The following is a 23,556-nucleotide window of genomic DNA, read 5'->3' on the forward strand; positions in this document are numbered from 1 at the left end:
GTGCAAACAGTCATGGTGCAATAAGGATATTACTTTGTCATGAATCAATTTCATAATTGCAATAATGATGGATCAATAAAACATATTCAATCATCAGGAAAACCCAATAAAACATTTATCAGAAATAAACTTTGTATTTGTGCGTTCTTTCATATACTTAGTATTAGATTGTAATGGTCAGAACAGCCCCCAGATGGCATCACAATAAAAATAGCATTTTTAAAAAGCATTGTAATGTAACCACTTGAGACAATATGGGAAATAACATTGCAGTTTAACCATACATTCAGCCCCTAGAGGGCATAAACCAATGAAATATTATTCCAATATAATCACACTAAAAGGGTTTACAGGGTAACCATGCATTCAGCCCCTAGAGAGCCCCATGCATTACATATTTTCGGGCCTTCAGATCTCCTAAAATGTTACTATAAACAATGCCTCTAGAAGATGAATCACTCTTGGCTGTAGAGCAAAAGCTCCATGTATGGAAAAACCTGTAAATGTAGGTAAAACAAGGGCTGGTGATGATATTGGGGTCCCCAACTTAGGGTGGGGACCCATAGGATGATCCAGGGGGAAAGAGCCTGTGGTGCTGATTAGTTTGGTGGTGGTCCCATAAAACTAGGGTGGTAGGACCGCCACAAGTGAGATATGGACAAAATGCATTTAAAAAGGAATGTCACACAAAGCATTATGGGGGGAGTTTCCAGAGTGTAATGAATATTAACAGCGGCTCTCCCAGTGTGCTGGGGAGAGCTGCTGAGATTTTCACTTGTTTTCCTTGTAAATGTGGCCTGGTGACGCGTTTATTTGGTGGGGGTGCCCAGTCCCACCCAGGTACCCCAGAGATTGCCTTTGTTGGAGGGCAACAAGGGGAGTCCTCCCACCCCGCCTGTCCTCGCCAGCTCCCCGCATCGGCAGCACAACTGCATGCTGCTGTGGGAGTTAGCAGCATGTCTGTGCATCTGCCTGCTCCAGCGGGCTGAAGTGTAGGGTTGGAGTACCCTCCTGCTGCCATCATTGGGCCCAGGGATGGGGTCCTGGTCCCCTCCGGGTTTTGAGTGGGGAAGCGCTATAGCTCTTCCCCAGATACTTGCAGTGCTGGGAGGTCGGTGATGGGGTGCCAGCCCCTGCAATATGAATCTGCCTGGGGGATGGGGACCCAGGGTGATGTAGGAACATGGAGAGGGGCCTGCATGCATGTCCTTTCCCCCAGCAGTATCAATTCAGCTTTCTTGCACCATCCCCTGGGCCCTGGTCCACCCCAGGGGACAATGGATCAAACGGCAACAGAGCCCCACACGCTTCAGGGAAAATTAGGTCAAAGGTCACCAAGGTCACTCCTCGCTGACATCACTGCCACTAGAATTTAAAAGCCCCCCCCCCCCGGTGGTTTAGCTTTAGTTGTCAGGGCACTCTCCTGTGTTCAGTGTGCTCGGGCAGGCCCAGCCCTGGTGCATCGTGACAGCTGGGTGATTGATACATTCCAAACCACCCCTTTCCTCCTCAGGAGCAAGGAGTAGTGCTACTTGCACCTTTTGTGTGAGGGCGGCTTTTGTTCCCGCTGCTGGAGAAAATTTACTTACGGGGCACAGCAGGGTGACAACAGGTCTGGGTCTCTGATCCTGAGCTGAACCAGGAAAATATGAAAACTCTGAATGACCCACAAAATGTACACATATAATTTTTGAAGTTGCAAATGTTTTCTCTTGCACAGGTTACACTCTAATTCAAGATGTCAATGGTGTCCCTAGGCCAAGGAGAAGGGAAACTAAACTCTAAGGCTGTTGCCTCTCTATGTATATAATGGAGTATCACTATTGTTAAAACAGTAAAGCACACTGACTTTCCCTAATAGTGTACACTACCCTTAGGAGGCCTATTCCAGGAGAAAACCTATCCCTGCAGAGTCTCCATGGCGCCAAGCTACCTGTGTGCTGTTACGGGACTGCACACAACAGTAGTCTTCCACATGCAGCCCGCCCACGTGTGCACACATGTGTGACCCGTGTTCGCTTGTAACCAGTTGAGTGCCCCTACCCTTGCTGTGTTGCAGCGGTCTTATCTTAAACAGCGGACAATGGCGGTAAACACTCACAGTCCACTGTGTGATTACCGTGAATGACACACGGTAGGGATGCTCACCCAGAGTAAAAAGTCAAAAAACCGGGTGATCAAAAAAAAATCTGGGCATACTGCTGGAGGAGAACCCAGTGCAACAGCACCGCTCTTGGTGGCCATAACGCAATTATGGGACATGCTGGACGCCAACATTGGCGCAGTTGGCTTCGATGTCAACCTGCTCTGCCAAGATCTTAGACAGGCAGTAGAACAGATAACCGAGGCCGAGACAACGGTCTCGGGGGTTGAGGACTCAGTTAGGATGCTCCAACAGAAGGTGAACAAACTTAAAGCAGTGACCTAAAGAATTAGCCCTATAGGGGTGGGGGACACTGAGGGAAAGACCACCAAAATACCTTGAGATTCGTGGGCTTTCTGGAGGGCTGTAATGGACAATCCATGGATGCCTTCTTAACTCAATGGCGGCTCTGCACGATAAAACCGGCAGAAGGCCACTCCACTTGCTTCGTGGTTGTGTGCACCCATAGGGTACTGGTCAAGAAACTCCCTCCGGGAGCATGGCCTAGACCAGTAATTGCCTGAATCCTGAATTACATAAACAAGGATGCGATCCCCAGGCATGCATGCTTGCAAGATAAGATGACCTACCAATTTTCTCTCATTATGATATTTTTTAATTAGAAAAAGTTGGTTCAGCAATAACGGCAGTCCTATGTAGCAGCCAAACAATGCCTTTGTGATGTAAAGCGCAGTACATGCTTCTATATCTGGAACATCTGAGAGTCATATTTAACTCACAAACTTACTTGTTTGAGTCCCCAGAGGAGGTCTCCTGCTGGACTGATCAGAAAATGACCTTGAAATCTCATATTCCGCCGCATCTTGAGTCAGAATCGTCGTATGGCAATGGGAGAGACCACCCCACAAAAACTTTGGCAAAGCAACGTGACAAATCCAGGTCTTCTTGGCGGAGTAGCAGACAAGACAGAGACCTGTAATGTCAGATCACAGGGGGTCACAGGGAGCACACATCTCTCCTCTAACAATGTATTGCACTGACATAGGAACACTGTATAATTACATTATGTTGCTTGTTGACCATCCGCCAACACTGGAGAAGGGGGTTGGCTGGTTTCTAGCATTTTACACCTAATGGGGTTTGAAGATCCACTGGATGTAGACAGTGGGGTTCCCCGTTGGGACCTCATGTTTTCGTTATCCGCTATAGGTACTTCTTGTTTAATGAGGTATTTGGGAGGGAAACGTTTGAGTAAAGTAATTGGTTATGCTGTGTTTACAAGCACAGACCCACCACTCATTAATACACTTTTGCACCCAGTGGCACAGACTTGTAAACTCTAATACATTATGGCCCTCATTACAACCCTGGCGGTCAGTGTTAAAGCGGCGGTAATACCGGCAACAGGCCGGCGGAAAAACAAATTGAATCATGACCATGGCAGAAACCGCCAGCATAGACAGCCACTTTAACACTATGACCGCCACGGCGGTACAAACAAACTCCGTGGCGGTAACCGCCAACAGACAGGCGGAGGACAAAGTACCGTCCACTGTATTACAAGGCACCAATCCGCCACCTTTTCCAGGGCGGTATCAACGACATCAAAAGCACGGTGGAAATAGTCTGAGGAACGGAAAACACTCACCGCTCGACACCCAACGAGGAACCAGAACGTCATGGAGCCCGAACTACAGGTGTTACCAATGCTGCTCTACCTCCTGCTCTATCAGGAGCAGGACAGGCGCCGTCGATGGCCATGGTGAGTACTGCACCTACAACACGGGGGAAGGGGGAGGGAAAAGAGAGTGACACACACACGCAACACGCAATACCCCCACCCCGACCTTCACCCACAACAACATGCACACAAACACATGCAGCAACATTACATATACACCCCCTCACCCTCTGGAAGAACGCAAGGACAAAAGGAAATGATTGTAACAATTGTAATCATGAAATATCTAATAGTCAAAATTCAAAATTCAATATATACAAATATGTACACCAACTACACAAGTCCGGATAGTGTACCAATCATTGTCCGTGGACCACTGGGCCCAAAATGCATGGGCCAAGCCCACACAAGATACCTGACTGGAAACGGAGAGAACACTGCTGGGGCATCAGATCGAAAATAAACATGCACCTCGGGGGGTGGGCACCTCAGCCAGATGAACGCATGACGCCACTGCAGCACAAGGGGGCTCCATGCCCATTGCTGTATCCTGGGGAGTGCAAAGCCTCAGTCTCTCAAGTCTCTCCAGTGGGTGGTTTGCCCACTGCTTGGTCCTGGGGAGTGCAAAGCCACCGTTTCTCAAGTCTCTCCAGTGGGTGGTTTGCCCACTGCTTGGTCCTGGGGAGTGCAATGCCACAGTCTCTCAAGTGGATAACAGTCTCCACTGGTTCTGGAGGGGGCCAGGTGCCCAGAGTGCTTTATCCTGCCAAGGACTGAGATAGTGGATGTATCTCTCCACTGGTTCTGGAGGGGGCCTGGTGCCCAGAGTGCTTCATCCTGCCAAGGACTGAGATAGTGGATGTATCTCTCCACTGGTTCTGGAGGGGGCCTGGTGCCCAGAGTGCTTCATCCTGCCAAGGACTGAGGTAGTGGATGTATCTCTCCACTGGTTCTGGAGGGGGCCTGGTGCCCAGAGTGCTTCATCCTGCCAAGGACAGAGGTAGTGGATGTATCTCTCCACTGGTTCTGGAGGGGGCCTGGTGCCCAGAGTGCTTCATCCTGCCAAGGACAGAGGTAGTGGATGTATCTCTCTACTGGTTCTGGAGGGGGCCTGGTGCCCAGAGTGCTTCATCCTGCCAAGGATAGAGGTAGTGGATGTATCTCTCCACTGGTTCTGGAGGGGGGCCTGGTGGCCAGAGTGCTCCACGTGCAGTGTGGCCGGTACCATTTCCTCAACTGGGTGTGTGTGCCACGAGATTGCCGAGGAACAGGTAGCATGATACACCATGGAGGCAGCGACATACCCCACACTGCTGCAGCTTCGCCTTCCACCTGCAGGTGCAAACAGTGATGGAAGTCATGCCTCATGAAAGCTGGCCAGGGTCTAGGAACTCTCCTCCAGCCTCGGACGACTGATCACTGGGGATGGTAGCCATGTCAGCGGTGGTGCCACTGTCCGAGCACGTCGCGGGGCTGGTGGCGGTGCTTGCGGCGGTGTCTGTGGCAGCGGTGCTGTCGGTGGTGCATGGGTCAGCACCTGCTGAGGGACACAGCAGGACGTCTCCTGCAGCCTCGGATGGCTGCCCACTGGGGAAGATGCTGGGGACTGTCGCTGAGGCTATAGACGTGCCGGTGGCTGTGCAGGTTGCGGTGCAGGTGGCGGTGCAGGTGGCGGGGCAGGTGTTGGTGCTGGTAGCGAGGCAGCTTGCGGTGTTCGCCGCCATACAGGTTGGTGTTGTCGTGGACAGAAGGGGTGACACTGGTCCCGCAGTCGATGCCACCGTGCCCTGTCCTGACCTGCTCTTCTGCTTTTGACCCTTCCCCACCTTTGATGGTACTGCAGGTGTCTTGCCACTATCCCCTTTTGTTTTTGCGGAGCCCTTGGTGGCTGGTAGCTGCGGCTTCTCCCTCCGGGAGATGGGCACCTTCTTCACCTTGGCAGATGGCGGAATGCCCTTGCCCTCGCTACTTGGCACACTGGCAGCCCTGATGGGTGGCGCACTTGATGACCCCACAGTTGCTGGCACCACTGTGCCTGGGGATTTGGTGGCTGAGGTGCTGGGCTGGGACCTGGAAAGCCTGGCCCTAGGGGAAGGATGGGGGGGAGGTGAAGGGAATAGGTCAAGGGTTGCCAGGAAAAGTTTTTTGGACACACTGGGACGGGAAGATGGAGTGGGTTTGGGAGTGGAGGAAGAGGTAGTGTTTGTAGGAGGTGTACGTCTGCTGAATTTGGGTGAAGGTGCATGGGCCGGAGGTTGTTGTGAGGTGGATGGCTGTTGGGTGGGTGTGTGCCTGCATTTGTGTACTTTGGGAGGAGGGCTCACAGACACACTGGGAGAGGACACAGGGGATGTGTGAATGGTAGTGGGGGTGGTGAGTGCACGCGAGCGGTGTGTGGTGATGGGCGTGCTGGTGATGGAGGTAGTGGCTGAGGATGTAGTGCATGCAAGTGTGAGTGGAGACGAGACAGGGAGGGAGGAGGAGGACATGGAGGAGGGGGACACAGTGGAGGCAGTGGCTGTTGCTGTGTCTGCATGTGGATGGTGCTCGTGTGAGTGCTCGTGGGATGTGTGGTGCTTATGTTTGCCATGTCCACTCTTGTGTGTTGATGAGTGTGCATGCTGGTCTGATGGTGTGCTTGGGATAGGCTGAGGTACAGGGGATTGGGTCTGGGTAGTGGAAGTTGGAGGGGGTAGGCTGGACAGAGGGACAATGGCTGCCATCAGTGCTGAGGCCAGAGCCTGAAATGCTCTCTGTTGGGCCGCCTGCCCAGAATGAATGCCCTCCAGGTATGCATTTGTTTGTTGCAATTGCCTCTCAACACCCTGGATGGCATTCAAAATGGTAGATTGCCCAACAGTGAGGGATCACAGGAGGTCAATAGCCTCCTCACTGAGGGCAGCAGGGCTGACTGGGGCAGGGCCTGAGGTGCCAGGGGTGAAGGAGATGCCCACCCTCCTGGGTGAGCGGGCCTGGGAAACACACTGAGGGGCTGCTGGGAGGGCGGTGCTGGTAGGGGGGGTGGCAGCTGTACCTGTTGATTCGGTGGGCACAGAGGTGCCCGCCACCACAAGGGAGCTCACATCAGAGGAGGAGTCGCGGTCAGTGGTGTATGCTCCTGTCCCCGTTGTGCAGCTCCCCTTGCCCTCCGTCCCACTGGTGGCTTCAGACTCCGTTGCTTCACCCTCCAGGGCCAAGTGGGTTGCAGCTCCCTCCTGCTCCTGTGCCACTGCTCCTACGCCTGATGATGCTATTGCACACAAGAACAGGGAGACAACAAAAAGGGGGGGGCAGAAGAAAAACATTTTCAGTGCATGCAACACCACTACCGTTGGTGGACACAACATACAGGGAGCAGCCCTCAGCACTACGCCATGCACTAACAGTTCTGAGAAAATTCACATGCCCATGGGGTACGAGGCCTAAGCCCAATTGCTGCACACCTGGAAGTCACAGGAGCCTGACTAGGTGTAGATGGCTCTTACCACTAGTGGGGTTGGGGTGCCACAGAGCCTGCCTCACTAGGGACCTTGCCTACCAAGTTCACCCTGGCCTAGGAGAACCCACTGCCCACCTCCCCCACCCAGACACCTAGTAATGCGCGCAGAGTCAGCTGAATGAGAGTGTACTCACCCCCTTGTGGCTATTGTGATGCCCTCAAGCGCCCTTCCAACTCCGGATAGGCCACGCCAGGATCTGGGACATCAGGGGGGTCATGGTGCGACGGGCACCCCTTCCACGTTGGGAAGCCATCCCCAGCTGGACCTCCACCGTCCTCTTGCTCCAGCTGCGCAGGTCCTCCCATCTTTTACGGCACTGGGTGCTCCGTCTGTGGTAGACCCCCAGGGTGGGGACGTCCTTGGCAATGGCACGTCAAACAGCCTTCTTCTGGTGGGCGCTGACCTAGAGGAATGGTACTGGGGGGAAGGAAATTACTCACCCATCCGGACCATCATACTCATTGCCCACCAGTTCCCACCCATGCCCTGACGCACATACACTCACTCACCATCCGCACATGCAGGCCTCAGCCACCCCATGTATCTTCCATCCACACCACTCAAAACAGCCATTGCCCATGCAGCATGCTCACAGTGTACTCACCTGTTTGTCTGGAGGACCATACAGTTGCGTGTACTGGGGGAGGACCCCATCCACTAATTTCTCCAACTCCTCCGAAGTGAAGGCAGGGGCCCTTTCCCAAGTCACTCGAGCCATTGTCGCTTCCAGACACAGGTCACAGCAGCACTTGCAGTGTAGGTCCTCTCCTGTTGAAGGTCAGGTATCAAGTGAGGGAACAGACAGAAAATGGCGGTCACGTCTGGGGCGGTGCGTATCGTCACCGCCGGCGTACATCGTCATTGGCTCCTGGGATCCATAGGGCCCAATGTTAACCAATGCAGAATAGCGCTGCGGTCTTCGACCGCCTACCGTGATGGTGTACAACGCCAGCGCAGTTACCTCATTTCCCCTTGTCCCACCTTACAGATCAGGCAGCCGCCATTTCAGGGGGCCACATGGGATGGATAAATACTGCGTCACACATATCTAGGCCGGGAATACAGTTTGATGCAGGCACATTGCGAATTTCCAACGTTTCAGCAAATAACACATTGTGATACCTCAGTGTTGGATGACCCTCTGCTCGCTGTTCTCCTCCATAGGGCACGTCTGCTGGGGCAGGTGATGAGATGGCGGCATCCTCCGGTGTACAAACCCCTGGTGGACCTGTCGACAATGGAAGAGAGACACATCATAATCACATACAGACTTGATTGTGCAACAATACTGGAACTGTGTGCCCAGTTGGAGCCAGACCTGATTTCAGCTATCCGCCATCCCACAGGAATCCCCCCTCTAGTGCAGGTTCTGTCTGTACTCCATTTCCTGGCCAGTGGATCTTTTCAAACAACAGTGGCCATGGTATCAGGGATGTCCCAGCCAATGTTCTCTAACGTGTTGTCCAGAGTGTTATCTGCCCAGCTGAAACACATGCGCAGCTACATCGTTTTCCCTCAGGTGTAGGATTTGGCCACAGTGAAAAGTGACTTCTATGCCCTGGGACATATCCCCAACATCATTGGTGCCATTGACGGGACACATGTGGCATTTCTACCCCCCTGCAGGAATGTGAACAGGTGTACAGAAACCGGAAAAGCTACCATTCGATGAATGTGCAGAAGGTGTTTTGGCAGACTAGTACATCTCCCATGTGAATGCCAAGTATCCTGGCTCTGTGCATGATGCTTACATTTTGAGGAATAGCAGCATCCCTTATGTGATGGGGCAACTCTTGAGGCACCGTGTGTGTCTAATAGGTGAGACCAAGGTCCCAATACAGTTGACATAGGTGTCTGGGTATGGGGTTGTCCCTAGGGGTTAGTGTGTGTCTAACAGTTGTCCCTCTATATTTGCAGGTGACTCTGGTTGCCCCAACCTGTCATGCCTACTGACCACCAGTGAGGAATCCCAGGACAAGGGCAGATGAACGCTACAATGAGGCACATGGGTGAACTAGGAGGATAATCGAACGCACCTTCGGCCTCCTGAAGGCCAGATTCCGGTGCCTCCATCTGACAGGTGGATCCCCATACTACTCACCGAAGAAGGTGTGCCAGATAATCGTGGCCTGCTGTATGCTGCACAACCTGGCTTTGCAACACCAGGTGTCTTTTCTGCAGGAGGATGGGCCAGATGGTGGTCTTGTGGCAGATGTGGAGCCTGTGGACAGTGAAGAAGAGGAGGCAGAAGAAGAGGATATCGACAACCGAAACAACATCATCATGCAATACTTCCCGTGAGACACAGGTAAGAAGATGTAACTGCTTCCCACATCTCATACTATTGTTGGAGCTAGCATAAGTCTGTCATTATCACTCAGTGTATGGACACTGACTTGTCACTTTGACTTCCCATTTCACAGATCTGGGTCCCACTTTGTGCCCTCTGCTATGCTTACTGCTGGCCTACAGCTGTGTTACATTGGTATGTGAAAAAGTAAATTGACATTGTTATATTCCATAGACATTGCAATTACACATTTGTGAAAGCACAGACTGACTCCAGATTGCTTTGTGATTGAAGTGTGTTTATTTCTGTGCAGATACGTGGAGGGGGTTGTAAAATGGGCTGGGGTGATGGTGGAGGTATGTCCATGGCAGAGTCCAGTCTATTAGTTTCACAGGTGCATTGTCCAATGACATACTGGGACAGAAGGGTGACATTCAGGGGAGTCTCATTTCCTGGCGGGGGTCTTGGCAATGTTCTCTTTCTTGTTCCTAGATCTCAGGGACCGTTTGCGGGGTGGTTCTAAATCTGCAGGGGGTGGGGTGCTGGTGTCCTGTTGTTCCTGTGGCGGTGCCTCCTGTCCACTAGCGCCGGCGGAGGTGGAGGGCTGTTCATCGTCCAGGCTAGTGTCAGGGGCCCGTTGGTGTGCCACTGTGTCCCTCCTGGTGTTGAGAAGGTCTGCCAGCACCCCTGCAATGGTGAACAGGGTGGTGTTGATGGACTTCAAGTCCTCCCAGATCCCCAGGTAGTGTTCCTCCTGCAGCCACTGGGTCTCCTGAAACTTGGCCAGTACCGTGCCCATGGTCTCTTGGGAATGGTGGTAAGCTCCCATGATGCTGGAGAGTGCCTCGTGGAGTGTCGGTTCCTAGGCCTGTCCTCCCCCTGTCGCACAGCAGTCCTCTCAGCTTCCCTGTTATCCTGTGCCTCTGTCCCCTGAACCGTGTGCCCACTGCCAGTGCCCCCAGGTCCCTGATCGTCCTGTGTTGGTGGGGTTGCCTGGGTTCCCTGTAGTGGTGGACACACTGCTGATTGAAGTGTCCTGGGGACAGAGGGATGGGCCCGCAGGGTGGGTGCTGTGGTGGTGTTTCCTAAGGGGGAAGTTCAGTGGTGGTTTGTGACAGTGTTAGGGGAACCGACTGTCCCGAGGTCCCTGATGGGCCGGGCTGGTCATCTTGATCCAGGCATGCAGTGCTGCTGTCGACACTGTGAGCCTCTTCTGTGGGGGGACTGGATATGTCTGGCACCTCCTGTCCGGTGACGTTGGGTAGGGGTCTTGTTGGGGTGTAAATGCATAGTTATTGTATCTGTGTGTGCCATCTTGTACAATGGGTGAGTGACCCTCTACTCCTGTGCTTGCATTATTGCCGTGGCCCATGTGTGATTGGTGTTTTTGGGGCATGAGTGAGTCTCTCTACTGGACATGCTTTGGTGATGGGTGTCCATGCATTGGTGTTACCTGCAGGGCTTTGTTTTGGGATGTGTGGGTTGTGTTAGTGGGGTATCTGTGGGTTGTTGGGGTGATGGGTGTGAGGGTAAGGGTGGCGGTATGTGATGGCATGCAGGTGGGGTGGGTTGGATGAAGTAGTAAAGATTTGCCTTACCAGAGTCCATTCCTCCTGCTACTCCTTTCGAGGCCCTCAGGATGCAGTATTGCCAAGACTTGCTCCTCCCATGTTATTAGTTGTGGGGGAGGAGGTGGGGGTCCACCGGCAGTCCTCTGTGCAGCAATCTGGTGTCTGGATACCCCGGAACGTTACCTTCCCCCGTAGGTCGTTCCACCTCTTCCTGATGTCATCCTGTGTTCTTGAATGCTGTCCCACTGCGTTGAACCTGTCGACAATTCTGCGCCATAGCTCCATCTTCCTTGTAATGGATGTCTGCTGCACCTGTGATCCGAATAACTGTGGCTCTACCTTGATGATTTCCTCCACCATGACCCTGAGCTCCTCCTCAGAGAACCTGGGGTGTCTTTAAGGTGCCATGATGTGGTGTGGGTGATGTGTGAGGCGGTGTCTGTTGTGATGTGGGAGGGGATGTGTTGGTGTGTGTTGTTTGAGGTGTGTGGATGTTGTGTAAGTGATGGTGTTGTGTGTCTGTGGATGCTGGTGTTGTTTTAGGTAGTCTCTCTCTTTGGGCTTCTTTCAAATTTTTGGTTGTAAGGGTTTGTGGGTGATGTGGGTGTGTGCTTTATATTGTATTGGGTGTGTGGGTGTGTGTATGTGTGTCAGGTGTGTGTATTTTGATTTGTCCAATGTGGTTGTGTTTTGTTAGTGTGTGTGTATTTTGAGCGCGGCTCAAAATACACACACACATACATACCGCCAATAGTTTACCGTGGTTGAATGACCGCCGCGTTGATTCGTGGGTCGTGATAGTGTGGGCATATTCTTGTTGGTGTGACGGTGTAGGTTTTGCTATCGCCAGTTTATCACTGACCTTTGATGTGGCGGACTTGTGTGGGTGTCTGTATTGTGGCGGATTCCGAGCTGTGGGTCGTAATACCTGTAGCGGAATTCCGTGGCCGCAGCGGTCTGTTGGCAGTCTTCTGCACGGCGGAAAGTGGGATTTACTGCCAGGGTTGTAATGAGGGCCTGTGTCTACTGCGGGAACTGACGGCCCCTTAGGCCATATCCACGTAGTGTTGAGGAATGTCTAGGGGATTATGGACAAGAATAAACATTGTGCAGTCCTAAAGTACGCTAAATGTTCAGGGACGAATATCTTGATGTTGCAGGAGACCCATCTCTTTGGTACCAAAACCCCCTGTCTGGCCAGATATGGGTATAATTAGGTATTTGATTCCAAGTTCACAAGAAGACCCAAGGGCACATGCATTTCGATACAGAGAATTATCCCCTTCTAGCCAGTCAAGATCTGTTCGAATCATCTGGGCAGATAAACTGTGGTTACAGATACCCTGTACGTTGAATCCATTACACTCTGTTGTATATACGCCCCTCTCTGTCTTGGAACAGCCCTTTGTTGATCATTTTGTAGGCCTGTGGGGAGAGCTTCCTGGTGGTTTGTCAGTGATCGGGGGACTGGAACAATGCCATAGACCCACAGGTGAACAGGTGGAGTGTACATGGGGATGTGGCCGAACTGAGCAGCTCTAGGCTTGCCACCTTAACGTCAGTCTTGGGCCTAACTGACATATAGAGAGCTCGCCATCCATGTGTGTGAAGTTTCACCTATTTTTCCACATCCCACAGGTCACTATCCTAGTTCAACTATTTTCATATCCCCACCTCATGTATGCACAGGGTTTCAGATGCTGCCATCCTAGCCAGGGGACAGTCTGATCACTCCCCTGTGGCTGTGAGACTCCGACTTGGAGCCCAGCGACGTGCATTCCGCTGGTGTCTGTTGCCTTGGCATTTACAACTTCCTGCTTATATGCTGCACCTCTCACAATTCCTGAAGGAATATTTTGCCCTCAGCAAGGGCATAATATCATCCACAGTAATGCTATGGGAAGCCTTCAAACTGTCCCTCAGTGGCACAAATATTCGTTTTTGCACGGGTGAGGGTTGTTGCAGAATGCAGGGCCTAATGGATCTGAAGACACAGATTCAAGACTAAGAGTATCTCAGTCGTCAGACAGATGGACGAGTAGTGCGGAGGCAACTGGGACTGGCTCGGCAACAATATCAACAGTATCAACAGTTGCTCATAGATGAGGCCAAACATACCTGGCAAGTGGCTGAAATCTGCATTTATCCATGGGGCGATAAGTTGAGCAGATTAATTCATGGGCTGTGCGACCCACAGGGGACACTGTAGATGGAACCCCAGGATATCGCCCATGGCTTTGCAACATATTTTAGTGCTCTATATGCCTGCCGGGAGACATTCCCCATTGAACAGGAGACTGAGTTTATGGATGCTTTGCCCCTCAAGACACTTTCAGATACTGCACAGGCCCAACTAGATGAGATAAGTTCAGAGTCTGAGATCTCGACGGCCCAATCTGGGCTTCAGTCAGGTAAAGCCCCAGGCCCTAATGGGCTCCCAAGTGAGTTTTCAAGACCTTCATGCCTAAACTTGGGAAGCATTTCTTAGCAGTGATTTACACTGCTGTGGATGTTGCGATACCTCCACCAGGGTGGTGACATGTGGAAATTGTGGTCTTCCCCAAACCGGGTTGCCTACCATTTAAACACTCCTCCTACCCCCGATTTCCCTCCTGAATATGGAGGCGAAACTTCTTGCCAAGGAGTTAGCAAATAGTCTACTACCTTACATCCCAGATTTGGCCACCTGGACCAGGCGGGCATCATACATGGCCGAGCCAGAAAATATAATATCCGTCATATTTTGAATGCTTTCGTGGATCGCCTGGGGCAGCTGGCAGCGGTGCACCTGTGAGATGTAGACAGGGCATTTGACTCCATAAGTTGGAATTATCTGTTTGTCCTGTTTTGGAAATTGAACTTCATTCCCAGGTTCCTTTTTTATGTTTGGTTGCTATACACAGACCTTATGGCAACAGTTAAGATTTGTGGGTCATGTATCAGACTCATTTCCCATCCATCAGGAGACACGTCAAGGGTGCCCTCTGTCTCCGATGTAACTTGCATTGGTTGTTGAGCCCCTGGCTGTCTAGGTCAAGATGGATGCCCAAGTGCGAGGTTTTGAGTGGAGCCCTGAGTGCTCGGATAGGATAGCCTTATATACAGATGATATCTTGTACTTCATTATAGATTCCGAGGTTACGGGCCCAATGCTAATGCAAATTATGCAAACATTTGGCGAAATGTCCAGCCTATGTGAATGACTTGAAAACTGTTGTTTCCCCAAAAATGGGTGTGCAGGACATACAACCTGAGTAGCAGGTCTACCTCTGGCGGATGACAGCTTTAAATATTTGGGGGTCTATATATAGGCAGATGCGAGATTGTCAAGGTCACGAAACCTGGAACCAACCATGGATCGGGTGAAGGAGAAGGTGAATACCTGGGTACTTCTACTGTTGTCATTAACAGAACAGTAGGCTATGTTTAAGATGGTCTCCCTGCCCCAGCTACTCTATCAGTTGCAGAATCACCATTACGCTATTCCCAGGTCCTGGTTCAGACAGATTAACTATATCCTCACTGGATTCCTTTGGAATGGAGGAACCCCTTGCATTGCACTTAATCAATCAGCATTTATAAAGTGTCGGCTAATCACCCGATAGGGTATCCAGGCGCTTGCAGGTGCCCAAGGCTTGTTCGAACAGCCAGGTCTTGAGGTCCCTTCGGAATTCCGGAAGTGAGGTGATGGTCCGGAGGTGTGTGGGGAAGCTGTTCTAGGTTTTTTCAACAACATGAGAGGAGGAGTGTCCTCCACTTCTGCTTCAGTAGATGCAGGGAGTATGGGCAAGTATGGGCAAGTGAAAGGGAGGCAGAGCGTAATCTTCTTGATGGTTGGTGGAAGTTCACGCGGTGGTTAATGTACATGGGTCCTTGGTTATGTAGAGTCTTGTGTGCGTAGGTTAGCAGCTTGAATTGGCATCTCTTCTGTACAGGGAGCCAGTGGAGTTGCCTGAGGTGGGGTGTGATGTGGGTTGTCAGGAAAAGCCGAGGATGAGTCTGGCTGTGGCGTTCTGTATAGTCTGAAGTCTCTGTTGGAGATGCGTGGCGGTTCCTACGTAGAGGACATTGCCATAGTCCAGTCGGCTAGTAATAAGGGCCTGTGTCAGTGCATTTCCTATGTAGAGGTAGCCACTTAAAGATCTTACGTAGCATGCACAAAGTGGGGAAGCAGGCAGAGGAGACAGGGTTGATCTGTGATTTCATGGTGAGCTTGTTGTCAATGATGATTCTGAGGTTTCTGGCATGGTTGGAGAGAGTACGTGTGGGTCCTAGGTCTAATTAGCACCACGAGTCTTTCCATGTGTTGCTGCTGTTGCCAAAGATCAGTACTTCCGTCTTGTCTGTGTTCAGCTGCAGGCAGTTTTTCATCGAATCTACAAAGCTTGTCATGCATCTCTGGAAATGGTTCTGGTGGTGGAGGGGTCGTCGGTGAGTGAGAGGACGAGTTGGGTGTCGTCTGTGTAGGATATTTTGTTGATACTGAGGGATCTGACGATCTTGGCCAGCGGGGTCATATATGTGTTAAAGAGTGTGGGGCTGGGGGATGAGCCCTAGGGGACACCACAGGTGATCTCCTTGGGTTCGGAGATGAAAGGTGGGGAGTAGAGCTTCTGGGTTCTTCTGGTGAGAAAGAAGGTGATCCATCTAAGCGCGTTCCTTGGATGCCGATGTGGTGAAGTCTTTCGATGAGCATGTGGTGGGATACGGTGTCAAAAGCTGCTAAGAGGTGAAGGAGGATCAAAGCTGCTGTTTGTCCTCAGTCGAAAAGGGTTTGGATGACGTTGGTGGCTGTGATCAATGCAGTTTTGGTGCTTCGATTGCTACGGAAGCCGGATTGGGAGGCATTGAGTAGTTGGTTCTGTTTCAGGTATGTCATGAGTTGATTGTTGATGGTCTTTTCCAGTACCTTCGCTGGGAATAGGAGCAGCGAGATTGCCCAGTAGATTTTGGGTTCATTGGGGTCGGCGGATGTTTTTTTGATGTAGTGGTCTGACTTCGGCATGTTTTCAGGGATCGGGAAATGTTGCAGTGTTGATAGAGGTGGTGAGTTCCTGGCTGATCCTTTGGTTTCCAATGGTGAAGATGTAGTGTGGGCATAAGTCTGTGGGAGCTCCCAAGTGGATGGATTTCACAGTGAATGGGATGTCCTGGGTGTAGAGGTTGTTCCAGGTGGTCAGTATGTGGTTCATGTCAATTACAGTGGTATCGTATCTGTTGAGGAAGTCCGTAGGTGTGGGTTTGAAGTTTCTGTATATGGTTTTGATCTTGTTGTGGAAGCCATGGAAGAAGTGGGTGCGGTTGTCACACAGCTCCTGTGAGGGTCTGATGTTGCTTTGTCTGGCAGCTGGGTTGGAGAATTCCTTAACGATGTTGAAAAGTTCCTTGGTGTTGTTGGTGCTGGTTTTCATGTGTGTGGCAAGGGCTGTCTTCTTTGTTGCCCTCAGCAGGCGGTGGCACAGGTTGAGGGAGGTCTTGAAGGCTGCTCTTTTGGAGGTGTACTTGCTGGCGCGCCATCTCTCCAGCTGTTTGCTGTCTCGTTTCGCTGTTCTGAGTTCTTGGGTATACCAGCTGGCCTATTTGGAGGATTTTCTCTGGATGTTGTTCTTGATGGGGACAATGCTGTTGGCGCAATTGGTGATCCAGGCGTTTAAGTTTTTCACTTCCTGTTCGAGGTTGGTGGTGGTACTGGGTTGGAGGTGTTGAGGGTGTCCGCCCAGCTGGTCTGCAAGATTTTGTTCCACCTCTGGTGGGGGGTGCTGCTCATCTTAGGGTTAGAGATGTGGGGACTGGAGATGATAAAATAAACAATGGAGTGATTGGTCCATGTGAGTTCTGTATCATGGCTGAATTTGACGCAGTTGCTGGAGGTAAAAATGGGGTCCAGCGTGTGCCCTGCAGTGTGTGTAGGGTCGTGGATGACCTGGGACAATCCGAGGCTGCTCATTCTGTCGAGGAGGTGTGCAGTGTTGTTGTCGTTAGGTTCGTCGATGTGGAAATTTAGGTCATAAAGGAAGATGTAATCGGTGTCTAAGGCTAGGGGTGCAATGAAGTCTGCAGTGGTGTTGCAGAAGCTGGAGCGCTGGCCTGGGGATCGGTATGCGAGGGTGCCTCTGATGGTTGTTTTGTCATCCATGTGGAGCTTGAAGTTGAGATGTTCCATGGGGGCGATGGTGTTGTAGGTGGTGCTGGTGCATTGTATACTCTTGTTGTGGGTGATGGCTGTTCCTCCTCCCAGCTTGTAGGTGCGGTACTGTTGAGTGATTTTATATCCGTCGGGGATCGCTGTGGCAATGTCTGGGGTGGATGTTGGGTTGAGCCGGGTCTCGGTGAGGAAGACGATGTCGGGTGCGAGGCAATGAGGTCCCATAATTCGGTGCTTCCAATCAATGCATGGGGGAGTATTGTGGCAGCTGATGTATACTCCTGTTTCTCTGCTTCACAATTACCAATAATCAATGATTGGTGCTACAGCCTTAATGGTGATCCAGCATTTGCGACTGTGAAATGGGCGATGGGCGCGGCTCCCCTGCTTGCTACTTATATGGTTGAGGGAAGATTGTTTCTCTTCCACCTTCAACACAAGTTGTCCTGAATATATGGAAGGGCTCCTTGTGGCAAATGGGGTGGCGGAAACAACTAACCGATTTGACCCCGTTATGGCATGGTACTCTACTGCAGCAGGTGGCACAGCTGGAAGGCTTTAGGAAATGGGATATTATAGGCATCTCCCCTTAAGGGGTCTTAATGAGGGAGCCAGTTTTTAAATCATTTCAGCAATTGCGGCTTGAATATTATTTGCATCGTAGCAAATTCCATCTCTATCTGCAGCTCCAGCACACCATTGCCCCCTACATTCGACACCTAGAGGAACTTCCCAAATTTAATCCACTAGAGGATAAACTGCTCCTAGGAGATCTGGGAGATCATAAAATTACTAAAATATATTGTACATTAGTTATACATAACCCTCACACATTGACCACCCTTGGAACCGCATGAAAGACTGATTTCAACAGACGATGACTCAGCTGATGCCTTAAGAGCATGACCTATACATCTAAAATACCTACATAGGGCTTACTAGCAGAGATATCGTCAATGGCTCATGGGAATGTAGAGTTCTCCATTGTGCCTAGGATGCTGGGTGGGTGACAGCACTTTTATACCCACAGTCTGGAGCTGTACAGTATTAAATCGATTTTGGCATTGGGGGGACCTCATGTCTTGGCGAGGTTCTCTCCTGGACGATCCAATTAGACCTGAAACTGACTCTTTTACATGTCACCAATGGGCTTGGGGATAATAGATATAAAAGGACACCTCTGATTCTGGGGCTAATGTTGGCAAAGAGAGACATCACACAGGCATGGAAGGCCGAAAATCTTGCTTCTCTGGAAGTATGTAAGCGGGGCCTGGATTGGTGCATGTGATTGGAGATTGCTGTGTATCCGGCAAAGGGATGCCCCTAGAAACACTGCAAAATCTGGCAGAGGTGGGCAGACTAAGGGGGATTAATTTTGAACTATTAACACATGTATTGCAGAAGAGATTCAAATTTATGGTGGCCAGACAGGTAGACATTAAGAGCTGCATTGAACTACTGCCTACTGAGAAATATAAGCATTGCCACCAGGAAGCAGGGAGCACGGTGGGGTGGGGGGGAGTTTACTGTGCACATTTTATGTTGTTTATTGCCTTATTCCATTTGTATCTCCTGGCCAGGTTGGCCATGCTATCTTGGTAAAATTCAATAAAAAACAGGCGGTGAAAGGCAAAAAGTATGGGCTAAAACCACCCTAAGGATGGTCTAACAGAATGGAACCCATTTGCTACATCAAAGATTTGTTAATCTGAACCAGCCACACAATAGTCTGACTGCACTTGCTTGTACAGGGAGGTAGAGATGAAGTAGCAGTGCAGAGATGTGCTGGGGGCAAAGGAAGACAGGTACTTAAATGTCTATACTGTCTACTATGGCAACCTACAACGCGGGATTATAGACATACATGAGGGAGGCCCAGCTTGGGTTATTCAAAATTTTTATGTATTCGTTTTATTGAGACAAGTTCTAGAAGCCGATAAAATAGAAAGCCTATAACACTAAAACATCCCTTTGCTAACCAGAGCAGGTACTACACCCTTTTCCCCTCCAGCTCGATGGTTGACATGTGCTTATTACAACCATATTTTAAAACGATAAAAGGAGATATAAATGGCACAATTTTAAAAACAATAGAAAATAAAGTTATTGGAAATGCATCGTCCTTCATCTGCCCTATTGCATGTCATAAACCCACAGTGTCCTGCAATGTTGTGCTCACAAACAAAGGCAAGTAATTGACATGGTAAACGTTCTTGTTAGATCAACTTTTTTCCAGAGCACCAAATAAAAGTAGTTTACTCTGAATCTTTTTTCTGTGGCATTTTTTGAGAAGCAGTTTCCTGGTCACTTTCGAGGCCCTTGGGGTAATCACAACCCTCTCTAAGAAGATGACCAGCTGTCCCAGATTGCTAAAAGTAGACCAGGGATTTCTCACCATAGCACATATGTACTAAAGCATTTTCCCATAGACCCATAGGCACAAAATGGGTAAAACCCTTTGATACATCTAACCCCATGTCTTTTAAACATATCACAGGCAGTTTTGCAATTCAAGGCCCTCATTACAACCCTGGCGGTAAATGCTGCCTACCGCCGTGCTGATGGCCACCAACATACCGTGCCTTCGGTGGTAATAAGCCACGGGTATTATGACCCACACTGAGAAATCAGCCACTATACAGACACCCACACAAGTCTACCAGCCCAAAGGTCAGTGATAAAATGGCGATATCCAAACCTACACCGTTACACCAACAGGAATAAGCCCACAGTATCACAACCCATGAATCACTGCGGCGGTCTTTCAACCGCGGTAAACCATTGGCGGTACATACCGCCACGCTCAAAATACCCACACATTTACAAAACACCACCACATTGGACAATTCATACTACACACACCAGACACACATACACACACCACACCCACACCAATATAAAACACACCCACATTACCCACAACCCCTTCCACGAAGAAAAAAGAAATTGCTAACTGAGAGAGACTCAAGACAGGAGCACCCACTCAGTCAGAGGCACAGAACACCATCACCCATACACCATCCACGCACCTCACACTACACACCCCAACACATCACCCCACACACACTCACACATATACTCACACCACAACCATGGCACCCCAAAGACACCCCAGGTTTTCAGAGGAGGAGCTAAGGATCACGGTGGAGGATATCATCCGGGTAGAGCCACAGCTATTCGGATCACAGGTGCAGCAGACGTCCATTGCTAGGAAGATGGAGCAATGGCGGAGAATCGTGGACAGGGTCAACGCCATGGGACAGCACCCCAGAACAAGGGATGACATCAGGAAGAGGTGGAACGACCTACGGGGAAGGTGCGTTCCGTGGTTGCAAGACACCAGGGAGCTGTACAGAGGACTGGCGGTGGACCCCCACCTCCTCCCCCACAACTAACAACATGGGAGGAGCAAGTCTTGGCGATCATGCATCCTGAGGGCCTTGCAGGAGTAGCAGGAGGACTGGACTCTGGTAAGTCAAATCCTTACTACTTTATCCCCCACCCTACCTGGATTCCATCACAAACCCCTACCCCTACCCCCATCACTCCACCACCTCACACATACCCCACCATCACAACCCACCCATCCCAATACCAAGCCCTACATGCAACACCAAAGCATTGACCCCCGACCTGCATGGACACCCACCACCACATCATGCCCATCACAGAGACTCACCCAGCCCATAAAATCACCACTCACACAAGGCCAAGCTGACAGGGAAATGACAACCATACAGGGAAACACACCCATGCACAAGATGGCACACGCAGATACATTAACACTGCATTTGCATCCCCACAGGACCCCTACTCAACGTCACCGGACAGGAGGTGCCAGCTACATCCAGCCCCACCCCCCCCCCGAAGAGGCCCACAGTGACGACAGTAGCTCTGCACGCCTGGATCAGGATGACCAACCTGGCCCATCAGGGACCTCTGGACAGTCGGTTCCCCTGTCACAGTCCCCAACCACCACAGAGCCGCCCCCCTCAGGAAACACCAGCACTGCACCCACCCAGCTGGCCCATGCCACTGTCCCCAGAACACATCAATCAGCAGTGTGTCCACCACTGCAGGGACCCCAGGCAACCCCACAAACACAGGACGATCAGGGACCTGGGGTCAGTGGCAGTTGGCACACGGTTTAGGGGATGGAGGCACAGGACAACAGGGAAACTGGGAGGACTGCTGTGCGACAGGTGGAGGACAGGCCCAGGGAACCCACTCTCCACAAGGCACTCACCAGCATCCTGGGGGCATAACACCATTCCCAAGAGACCATGGGCCAGATACTGGCCAAGCTGCAGGAGACTCAGCGGCTGCAGGAGGGACAGTACCTGGGGATCAGGGATGACCTGACAAACATCTACACCATCCTGGTCACCATTGTAGGGGTGCTGGCTGACATGGCCAAGACCATGAGGGAGGCAGTGGCACAACAACAGGCTCCTCACACTAGCCAAACCGATGAACAGCCTTCCACCTCCGCCGGCGCTAGTGGACAGGAGGCACCGCCACAGGAACAACAGGCCACCAGCACCCCACACCCTGCAGAAGGAGAACCACCCAGCAAACGGTCCCTGCGATCCAAGCAGAAGCCAGAGACCATTGCCAAGACTCTCCTGATTGTCACCCTTCTGTCCCACTCTGTCACCCTGTCCACCATGAACTGCATTGCTCCACCTACCATGCCCCCTTGGACAATGCACCTGTGATACCAAGAAACTGGATTCTACCCTGGACTTTCCTCCACCATCAGTCCAGCCCATTGCACATCCCCCTATACTTATGAGTACTTAAATAAACACCCTTGGAACAAATACAAATCTGGAGTCTGTCAAATGATTCACAAATGTATTAGTAAAACTTTATCAAAGCATTGCAACTCAAATGTACAATGAAATATACTTTGGAATGACCTTTGGATGGGCAGCAGTACACATAGCAGGAGCCACAGTGGGGCACAGGGATCTGAAAATCCAAAGGGTACAGTCAGTGGCCATAGACATAGGGTAAGAGGCTGCCTTGTACAATATCCAACAGATAACTGAAATGTAAAGTGAACGTACAATGTCTTACCTGTGTGTCACTGGAAGTATTGCTGAATTATGTTGCTCCTGTTGTCAACGTCTTCTTCCTCTGCCTCCTCTTCCTCACTGTCCACAGGCTCCACCTCTGCCACAAGACCATCTTCAGGCACATCCTCCTGCAGAAAAGGCACCTGGCGTCTCAAGGCCAGGTTGTGCAACATGCAACGATGATCTGGCACACCTTCTTGGGTGAGTAGTACAGGAATCCACCTGTCAGATGAAGGCACCAGAACCTGGCCTTCAGGAGGCCGAAGGTCATTTCTATAATCCTCCTTGTACACCCATGTGCCTCATTGTAACGTTCCTCTGCCCTTGTCCTGGCATTCCTCACTGGGGTCAGTAGCCATGAGAGGTTGGGGTAGACAGAGTCACCTGCAAATATTGAGGGATACCTGTTAGCCACACACTCACCCTTAGGGACAACCCCATACCCATACACCAATGTATACTGGGTGGGGACCTTGGGCTCACCTATTAGCCACACTCGGTGCCTCTGGAGTTGGCCCATCACATTAGGATGCTGCTATTTCTCAAGATAAAGGCGTCATGCACAGAGCCAGGGTATTTGGCATTCACATGGGAGATGTACTGGTCCGCCAAACACACCATCTGCACATTCATAGAGTGATAGCTTTTTCTAATACTGAAAGCTTGCTCATTTCTCCGGGGGGACACAAATGCCACATGTGTACCATCAATAGCACCAATGATGTTGGGGATATGACCCAGGACATAAAAGTCAGCTTTCACTGTGGCCAAATCCTCCAGCTGGGGGAACACAATGTAGCTGCGCATGTGCTTCAGCTGGGCTGACAACACTCTTGTCAACACGTTAGAGAACATTGGCTGAGACATCCCTGATGCCATGGCCACTGTTGTTTGGAAGGAACCACTTGCCAGGAAATGGAGCACTGACAGGACCTGCACTAGAGGGCGGATACCAGTGGTCTGTCAGATAGCTGACATCAGGTCTAGCTCCAATTGGGCACACAGTTCCTGGATTGTGGCACGATCAAGTCTGTAGGTAATGATAGTGTGTCTGTCCTCCATTGTTGCAAGGTCCACCAGGGGTCTGTACACCAGAGGATGCCGCCATCTCATATTCAGCCTCAGCGGTTGAAGCCTATGGAAGAGAACGGTGAGCAGAGGGTCATATTCCCACATCTATTGCA

Source organism: Pleurodeles waltl, chromosome 12 (genome assembly GCF_031143425.1).
Source record: "Pleurodeles waltl isolate 20211129_DDA chromosome 12, aPleWal1.hap1.20221129, whole genome shotgun sequence".
NCBI lineage: Eukaryota > Metazoa > Chordata > Amphibia > Caudata > Salamandridae > Pleurodeles > Pleurodeles waltl.